The sequence below is a fragment of the Xiphophorus couchianus genome, chromosome 13 (assembly GCF_001444195.1).
Source record: "Xiphophorus couchianus chromosome 13, X_couchianus-1.0, whole genome shotgun sequence".
In the NCBI taxonomy this organism is placed as follows: domain Eukaryota; kingdom Metazoa; phylum Chordata; class Actinopteri; order Cyprinodontiformes; family Poeciliidae; genus Xiphophorus; species Xiphophorus couchianus.
In genome coordinates, this window is record NC_040240.1 from 27859234 (window position 1) to 27869484 (window position 10251).

The following is a 10251-nucleotide window of genomic DNA, read 5'->3' on the forward strand; positions in this document are numbered from 1 at the left end:
ATCACAAGGGGGGGATCTAATTAAACTTGTTTTGCTTCCTATGCCTGGACTCTGCATTTTTAGCACAGACCACAATGTTCCTTGCAGAACTACAAGAACACCCTGCAGGCCCAGGTTCTGGAGTCAGCAGGGAGGCAGCGTGGCGCCATGACGGTCAGGGCTGACCTGCCTGAAGAGACTCTCGGTCAGTTCCAGGACGAACAGATTGACCAGCTGTACAATCTGGATGAACCTGTTCATGTTGGGGTTGGCCTGGTCAAAACCGGCTCCTCGTCCTGAGCTTTGCTTCATTCAGAGGGTCTGGACCTTTTGATAATGAGAAACCATTGGTTGCTGAGGTGTGGACTCTGTTAAAGCTTTAAATTTTACCCAGTTTTCTGCCTCTCCTGCTATTAACGTTTGACTTCAAAAATAATATTACATCACTTCATCTGCTTCTTCTTGAAAGAAGAAGAGCCTGGTTCTGCTTCTGTTGGAGGTTTTTTCCTGTTAAAGGGAAGCTTTTCCTCTCCATTGTCGCTTCATGCATTCTCAATATGATGGATTGCTGTAAAGTCAACGACACAACACAACTGAAGTACAAAACTTCCATAACTCTACATTAACTGTTTCATTTCATCATTATGAGTTCATAGCAGGTGGGGAAAGTCACAAAACTCATGCCCATTACATGTTCTAAATATGAAAACAATTTACAGAAACATTTGTATTTTGGAATACACACATGTTAAGCTAGGATTTTTTTTATTTATTATATAAAACCTCAATGTTTTAAATGTTTAGTCTTGCAGATGAGCCATTGAAAGGAAAAACAATCCAAAGCTCTTTCATGCACAGACTCTGTGTTTTGCAGGAATAAGGAGGGGTTATCTTGTGAAGACCAGATCCACTCCTGGAAACTCCAAATAAATTGGTTAGTATTGCCAAACACAGCATGGTATTAGTGTGAAATTAGGGTGTTGGAGAACAAACACTTCTGAGGAGCATCAATCATATGAAGGAATAAAGGGAAAGGAGGAAATTATGAGTAACAGCAATCACTGATGTCCCTCTGCTTCTTTAACAGTAAATTACTTTTTTTAAATTAAATTGAAATATTTTACGTTTGCTTTACGTTCTTCTGTTCAAATTGACAAGTTAATTGATGTCCATGTGTTGCTTGCAGCACTGCCTGCATGTCTGTGAGTCCAGGAAGCCTCAGCTGATTCCACTTTGCCTCTGATGAGCATAAAACCGAGGGGCTGATTCAGAATGAGCCTGGTGAAGGCTTCAACTACCTACTGCTCTGAGTTATTAAGTAAAGTTAAGGCTGGACAACAATAGGTTTGAGTTGACTATGAATAACTATTAACTGGTGCAAAAGGTGATAATTTTCATCAAAATTACCAAGTTAGGACACCATCTCTCAGCTCTCAGTCTCTGTCAGTTATTATTTTATGAATGTCTGCCTGGTTAAGTGTTGTTAGAACACAACAATACTTGACTTGTGTAATTATTGGCAATTATGATTAATACTGTATTATTAATGAAATCAGAGTTAGTTTCTTGAGTTGCGATGGGAATTCAAATATGGTCGTCAATCATCAAGGAATGAAATATTGGCAGAAAACTCACACAAGGAACGATCACATACAAAAGTCTCCAATTAACTCTGAAAATTTATGAATAAAATAATCACATAAATAACCTCTTCCTGTACATACAAATTAACTACTGAAGAAAAAGACAGAAAATATTACATAGATTTCTGTTAGTGTTAGCCTGTTTTCCCAGTGTAGGGAAATGTGATGTATCTACTGGTCATGTTAACGATGCCTTCCAGGATGGCAGCCATTATGTGAAATCCCAGACCTATGGAAAACTTCACATAATTATAACTTCACAGAAAACAAGTTGCTCTGATATGTACGGGCTAATCCAGCTAATCTATAATAATAGCTTTATTTTATTTTTTTTGGTGAAATCTCTTATGATTTTTTTTTACTGCTGCTGTATTTGACACACTGTCCAACAGGTGGCACAAAGTTGATGTTTCACACCACAGGCTAGTAAAAGGCAACTACTTTAAATATCTTCAACTTAATGTTTAAAAACAATAAAAACATACGTAAAACCCGACATGACTGCTCAAACCTTTAAAAATGTTTAGACAAAGAAAGGAATTGTAGTGAACAGCATAGCAGGCTAAGGTAGAGATCTAGGTAAACACTACAAATAGTGACAATAGTCACACAGTCGTTCTAAATCTAAGCAAGCCTATGATGACTCCTGAAAAGAACACTTTTAATGCCATGTTCCTGTTAAAATTTTAATAGGCAAATATTTATGACAGGAGAACATGTGAATCTGACACTCAAGGTATCTGTTAGTTGGTATGAAGCGATAGTTAAAGTGCATCTTTAAGGTTCTGTTAAATAGATTTATGCAATGCATCTCATCTTCTGGGTCACAGACTGGTCGATACCAGTCCTTGCTTTGCTTGATACTGTGCCACGCAGAAATAATAATTACGTAACTTATGATTTGTGAATTTTATTTTACGTCTGAATGAAGATTATTTTGAAAAATAACTGGATTCTCTTCGTTACATACATCTATGATCACTCAATGCATGCCAAGACGATTCTCGATCACGTGATACTGCTACAAAAAACAAATGTCTGTGAGTTTCTTTGAGGGGAAAATCCTTTATGAAGAGACAGAATCTGTGTTTACAACGTCTAAGAAAAAGAAAGCTACATTTTACATGGTGTCCTGCTTAAAATATGAATTTATCACAACAGGCGTTTTTCATCCAAGTCTGATCTGGATTCAAATTCTTTTCCAACTTTTAAGTACAAGTACACAAATTGTAGTCTGAGTCATGCTTGAAAAAAATCATATACTTACAGTTTTGGTTTGCTTGAGGGAACGCATATTCTGTCAAGTTTGTGTTTTATAGTTCGCAGCCTTCACGTGGGGAAATATAGACGCCAGTTTCAGGCTCTGTTATGCGCCACGTTAGTAATTGAGACCTCGACAACATTTTTTTTGAAATGCTCAGGGTTCTGTGTAGTTAAGAACAAAGCATATGATTAATATAGCAATATTTTAATCTCCTTAAATAGGACAAACCCAATAAGTAAGGGAGAATTTAGACCTTAGAGAAATATAAAAATGTCACCTCCTTGTTTGGCAAAACATTTGACAAGACAGCAGTATAAATATTAACTTCTAATAATGTTAATTGTACAGTATTGTTATCTTATGCTGTAAATTTGCCCTTACTATACTGTCTCATTTTTCTTTCTTACCTTATTTTGATGCATGCTTCTTGTAAACTTTAACTTGCTGCTGGTTAATCCAAAGTTCCACTCTGTAAGACATTAAAATATATTTCTATTCTATTCTAATATAATTTCTGGAAGTGTTTACCTTTGAGTCAGTTGCACATTTTATTTTTATTTTTTTATATAGCTGCATATTCTCCAGCACAATATTGTGGCCCGGGAAAGATTTTTCTTTTAATTACAAGAATAAAGTCAGAATATTACACACAAAAAAAACTCATATGAAAATAAAGTCTCCTCCATGGGCTGCCACCTTATCGTGGTGGAGGGGTTTGAGTGCCCCAATGATCCTAGGAGCTATGCTGTCTGGGGCTTCATGCCCCTGGTAGGGTCACCCAAGGCAGACAGGTCCTAGGTGAGGGACCAGACAAAGTGCAGCCCGAAGACCCCAATGATAAAGGAAAACCTTGGACTTGGTGTTCCCTCGCCCGGACGCGGGTCACCGGGGCCCCACTCTGGAGCCAGGCCTGGAGGGGGGGCACGATGGCGAGCGTCTGGTGGCCGGGCTTTTACCCATGGAGCCCGGCCGGGCTCAGCCCGAAGAGGAAACATGGGCCCCCCCTCCCATGGGCCCACCACCCGTGGGAGGGGCCAAAGGGGTCGGGTGCACTGTGTGATGGGTGGCGGCCAAGGGAGGGGACCCTGGCGGTCCGATCCTCGGTTGCAGAAACTGGCTCTTGGGACGTGGAATGTCACCTCTCTGGTGGGGAAGGAGCCGGAGCTAGTGCGTGAGGTCGAGAGGTTCCGGCTAGAAATAGTCGGTCTCACCTCGACGCATGGCTCTGGTTCTGGAACCAGTCTCCTTGAGAGGGGCTGGACATACTTCCACTCTGGAGTTGCCCAGGGAGAGAGACGTCGGGCAGGAGTGGGCATACTTGTTGCTCCCCATCTCGGCGCCTGTACGTTGGGGTTTACCCCGGTGAACGAGAGGGTAGCATCCCTCCGCCTACGGGTGGGGGGACGGGTTCTGACTGTCGTTTGTGCTTACGGGCCGAACGACAGTTCAGATTACCCACCCTTTTTGGAGTCCTTAGAGGGGGTACTGGAGAGTGCTCCTCCTGGGGACTCCCTTGTTCTGCTGGGGGACTTCAACGCTCACGTGGGCAACGACAGTGAGACCTGGAGGGGCGTGGTTGGGAGGAACGGCCCGCCCGACCTGAACTCGAGCGGTGTTCTGTTGCTGGACTTCTGTGCTCGCCATGGATTGTCCATAACGAACACCATGTTCAAGCATAAGGGTGTCCATATGTGCACTTGGCACCAGGACACCCTAGGCCGCAGTTCGATGATCGACTTTGTCATCGTTTCATCGGATCTGCGGCCGTATGTCTTGGACACTCGGGTGAAGAGAGGTGCGGAGCTGTCCACTGACCACTACCTGGTGGTGAGTTGGCTCCGGTGGTGGGGGCGAAAGCCGGTCAGACCTGGCAGGCCCAAACGTGTTGTGAGGGTCTGCTGGGAACGTCTGGCGGAATCCCCTGTGAGACGGAGCTTTAACTCCCATCTCCGGCAAAACTTCGAACACGTCCCGGGGGAGGTGGGGGACATGGAGTCTGAGTGGACCATGTTCCGTGCCTCCATTGTCGAGGCGGCCGATCGGAGCTGTGGCCGCAAGGTTGTCGGTGCCTGTCGCGGCGGCAACCCTCGAACCCGTTGGTGGACACCTTCGGTGAGGGATGCCGTCAGGCTGAAGAAGGAGTCCTATCGGGCCTTTTTGGCCTGTGGGACTCCGGAAGCAGCTGATGGGTACCGGCGGGCGAAGCGGCATGCGGCTCGGGCGGTTGCTGAGGCAAAAACACGGGCGTGGGAGGAGTTTGGAGAGGCCATGGAGAAAGACTTCCGCACGGCTTCGAGGCGATTCTGGTCCACCATCCGGCGTCTCAGGGGGGGGACGCGGTGCAGCACCAACACTGTTTATAGTGGGGATGGTGTGCTGCTGACCTCTACTCGGGACGTTGTGGGCCGGTGGGCAGAGTACTTCGAAGACCTCCTCAATCCCACCAACATGCCTTCCACTGAGGAAGCGGAGCCTGGGGACTCTGGGTTGGGCTCTCCAATCTCTGGGGGCGAGGTCGCCGAGGTGGTTAAAAAGCTCCTCGGTGGCAAGGCCCCGGGGGTGGATGAGATCCGCCCGGAGTTCCTTAAGGCTCTGGATGTTGTAGGGTTGTGTTGGTTGACGCGACTCTGCAATATCGCATGGACATCGGGGGCAGTTCCCCTGGATTGGCAGACTGGGGTGGTGGTCGCCCTGTTCAAAAAGGGGGACCGGAGGGTGTGCTCCAATTATAGAGGGGTCACACTCTTAAGCCTCCCTGGCAAGGTCTATTCAGGGGTCCTGGAGAGGAGGGTCCGTCGGATAGTCGAACCTCGGATTCAGGAAGAGCAGTGTGGTTTTCGTCCTGGTCGTGGAACACTGGACCAGCTCTACACCCTCAGCAGGGTCCTGGAGGGTGCATGGGAGTTCGCCCAACCAGTCTACATGTGTTTTGTGGACTTGGAGAAGGCGTTCGACCGTGTCCCTCGGGGAGCCCTGTGGGGGGGTTCTCCGGGAGTATGGGGTACCGGGCCCTTTGATACGGGCTGTCAGGTCCCTGTATGACCGGTGTCAGAGTCTGGTCCGCATTGCCGGCAGTAAGTCGGGCTCGTTTCCGGTGAGAGTTGGACTCCGCCAGGGCTGCCCTTTGTGACCGATTCTGTTCATCACTTTCATGGACAGAATTTCTAGGCGCAGCCAAGGTGTTGAGGGGATCCGATTTGGTGGCCTTAGGATCTCATCTCTGCTTTTCGTAGACGATGTGGTCCTTTTGGCTTCATCAGATCGTGATCTGCAGCTCTCGCTGGATCGGTTCGCAGCCGAGTGTGAAGCGGCCGGGATGGGGATCAGTGCCTCCAAATCCGAGGCCATGGTCTTGAGCCGGAAAAGGGTAGAGTGCCTTCTCCGGGTCAGGGGGGGTGTCCTGCCCCAAGTGGAGGAGTTTAAGTATCTCGGGATCTTGTTCACGAATGGGGGAAGAAGGGAGCGGGAGATCGACAGGCGGATTGGCGCAGCGTCTGCTGTCAAGCGGGCGCTGTACCGGTCCGTCGTGGTGAAGAGAGAGCTGAGCCAAAAAGCGAAGCTCTCGATTTACCGGTCGATCTACGTTCCCACCCTCATCTATGGTCATGAGCTTTGGGTCATGACCGAAAGAACGAGATCGCGGATACAAGCGGCCGAAATGGGTTTTCTCCGTAGCGTGGCTGGGCTCTTCCTTAGAGATAGGGTGAGAAGCTCAGTCATCCGGGAGGGACTCAGAGTAGAGCCGCTGCTCCTTCACATCGAGAGGAGCCAGTTGAGGTGGCTTGGGCATCTGGTCAGGATGCCTCCTGGACGCCTCCCTGGTGAGGTGTTCCGGGCACGTCCCACCGGGAGGAGGCCCCGGGGAAGACCCAGGACACGCTGGAGGGACTATGTCTCTCGGCTGGCCTGGGAACGCCTCGGGATTCCCCCGGAGGACCCAGAAGAAGTGGCCGGGGAGAGGGAAGTCTGGGCCTCCCTTCTGAAGCTGCTACCCCCGCGACCCGACCTCGGATAAGCGGAAGAAGATGGATGGATGGATGGATGAAAATAAAGTGACACTAAGAAAATAAAGGATTGATAGAATGAGAACTTCTATACAAAAAATCCTGCAAAATTAAAGTGAGGAGTGCTGAGCTTCTTGTGATATTTAGTTGTTGGTTGATAAGGAAAAACTTAATTTGATGCTGATGTGTTAAAATAATGTCACTAGCAGGACTTTGAAAAGATTGTGCAAACTTGTTTAAAAATGTAAAAATACTTTATGCTTTTCTTTCTTGTGTGCTTTCCTTAGGCTGATAAGTTGCTATTGATAAAAATAAATTTTACTACTGAGGGACAAATAATAGATTGTTTTACAGTTTAATCCAGGGGTGCTCAAGTCCGGTCCTGGAGAGCTACCGTCCTGCAACTTTCAGATGCATCCTTACTCCAATACACCAGGATCAAACGGCTGAATTCCCTCACCAGCATTCAGCTCTGAACTGGCCTGGAAACAAGACATTCATTTGATTCAGGTTTGCTGTTGGAGCAGGGATGCAGCTGCAAGTTGCAAGCTGGTAGCTCTGGACTTGAGCATCCCTGGTTTAAACTATGACCTGGTCCATGCACATGTATTGAGCAGCATGTCCCCCCTCATAATTTGTCTTTCTTATAATTTTGAGCCATTATCTGATTAACTATTTCTCACGTTAACTTGTACTGCAGCAGAATGAAGAGTTATGGGATGTGGAACTTTGTAGCTGGGAACATCGTCTCAGTAGACAGACAGATCCCTGACCCCGGCCCTGGACTGATGGTGTCTGTGAAACTGCTTCATAACCCCACAGCTTTAGCTTGTGACGACTGAGGCTCATTCTTACACTGCTGCAGATACAGGAGCTCTGCTGACCTTTTTAAGTTGTCTGGTTTTAGTCTATTCTCTATCCCCAGAACCAAACAGGAAGAAACAGCATTCAGTTTTTATGATCATCTAATCTGGAACAAACTTCCAGAAAGCTGCAAAAATGCTGAAACTTTGAGTTTCTTTAAGTCAAATCTAAAACCCCTCCTGATTAGAACTGGAATGCTGATTAATTCTAGTCTGGAGTGCAACTTTTTATTACTTTTCCTATTTTGTTACTGTAATGTTTCCTTTATTTATTTGTTTATTGTGTTATGGTTTTAATGCATTTTGAACTTTCTTGTTTCCGAAATTTGCTGTGCAAATAAACTTGTTTTGACTTTTGTTAGAAATACCTGGCTATATTTGGTGAATTTTCCTGAGTTCAGTATTGTTGGTTCTCTTAGTACTAGTTCAATCTATTGTGTCTTAGTTATTTCTTGTGATTGTTTTTTTTAATGCATTTAATGCTTTTTGAAGTTTTGATCTGTTTTGGTTCGTCTTCCTTCTGCTCACTGATCTGCACACTTCCTCGCCTGCTGAACCTTCCTCATACTGAATTCATAAAGCCCTGGTAGTTTCTGATATTGTATGGTTTAATAGTTCCAACCCTGCTAGATTATTTGCTGTACTCGTCCTTCAGCACCATGAGATCAACGAAACTGAAAAACTTGAAGACTTGACCAGAGGAAGCCCTTATTTGAATGTAATCAAGTTGGATATGTAACAAAATCACTTGTTTAACAGTTTCCATTTGAGAGAAGATTAAAATTAGAGCTCAACAACCTTTTTCTTTGGTACCGAGGTGTAAACATGAATACATTTCCTGCAAAGCTGTGTATTATATTAGGGTTTGTGAGGATGGACTTACTTTTGGATTTGGTCTCAAGTGGCCATTAAATCAACTGCAGCTTTTGGCACTTCTGCATTGGCTTCGCTTTCAGCCCTTCATGTAGGGCTTGATTAGCACCTGAGTGTGCTGCTGGCAGTGTGTGCTTTGTTTACACTGCCTAATGACGGGGCTGTTTGTGGTTTGTAATCAGTTCGCCTTCTCCCATTAACCCCCTCTGTGCTGTCAGGAGCTCCTGTTTAAATATCATTTCTCTTTTGTTGGGGTTATAAAATATTTTACTTTGCTGGTGGTTTTATTTTACAAACATAAAAATCGAACTGAATTCTTTAGCATATTATTTGATCCAATTTTTCTGTGTGGTTTAAAGACTGGTGATTCACTCACTTTATAATATGTGTAAATAAATTAATTACTTTAATAGGTTGTATCCTTTTGGCATTTAACACCTTTATTTAAATTGAACTATATTTAACTTCCCGTTTGAAGTTTGAAGCTTTTATTCTAAAGGGTGTTAAATGCCAAAAGGATACAACCTATTAAAGTAATTAATTTATTTACAGGTTCAAAGACATCAAAAGCAGCTTAATGACAATAACAAGACAGAAAATAAGTTGGAACTGAGCTCATAAAATGTATCTTCAAAGCCCTTGATACAGGAACAAGTTCTCTGTATGATTTAAATGAGTCAATTTTAAATATTGTGTGATTAAACTGTACATTTATTTAGTAATATGCAAAAACTATAATTTTTGGTTGTAAATATTATTTTTAAGGTGCAGTTGTTAACGGTTGCAGGAGTATGGTTTTTGGTAAGATAAGATCATTTTATTTATATAGCACATTTTCAGCAACAATGCAGTTAAAAGTGCTTATACTGTGTTTATTCTGTGTATACATATTCAGCTCTTATCATGACCCTAAGCCTTAGGGCCTAAGGCTTATTGCTACATTAAGAGCTTGCCTCAAGGTAAAGTGAGAGAGAGCTGCCTGCGATCTCTAGTAATGGTAAGGCAATAGCATGTAGCATCAAGCTGCAGCAACGGTGCAGCAACACCATTTACTCTCAAAATAGAAAATATGGAAGAACAGATCAATGAAAGTGAAGAACGAAAGGAAATGGATGAGGCAGTGAATGAAATGTTGCAGAAGCTAAAAACTAAACTTAAACTTATTTTTAACTGAAAAATTTTACCTAAACCCATCCAGAGTGGAATATGAATGAAGAAAAAAAAAGAAAAGAAAAAATTGCCACTTCCAGTGGCGCTGGATTTATTAAAAACTCAAATTAAATTTCGTTGGCAAGTAAAACTGAAAATCAATGCTCTAGGTAAGTAAATATGGCGCTGAAGCAGGCTATCCCACAGTTTGCTTTACAGAACCTGGATGACATTTTATCATGTATAATTTCTGTATTATTTCTTCACAGTGTATTTCTTCATTGTGTGTTTTTCCACATTGTGTTTAGGAAGGCTCCTGCAAGCAACTAGCAGGAAAAAAGTTTTGTCACAAAAAGAATCCAACCCCTTTCATAAAGGAGCTTTCCAAGACTTTCAGCACACGAATCCGACACTCTTAGCCTCTGCCTTACTTTTAACATCTGGACTCTCCTTATCCTTTGTGCAGGCAACTCATG

At 44.1% G+C, this 10251-nt stretch overlaps 1 long non-coding RNA gene across 1 annotated transcript; it reads right to left on the reverse strand.

Moving 5' to 3' along the window:
- Positions 1–2895: 2895 nt before the first annotated feature.
- LOC114155678 (uncharacterized) lies at positions 2896–8733 on the reverse strand. Its single transcript, XR_003597803.1, has 3 exons — positions 8637–8733; positions 3294–3355; positions 2896–3047 (listed from the first exon to the last, which is right to left on the reverse strand). It is a non-coding gene; the product is annotated as an uncharacterized LOC114155678 (long non-coding RNA).
- Between the last annotated feature and the right edge of the window lie 1518 nt (positions 8734–10251).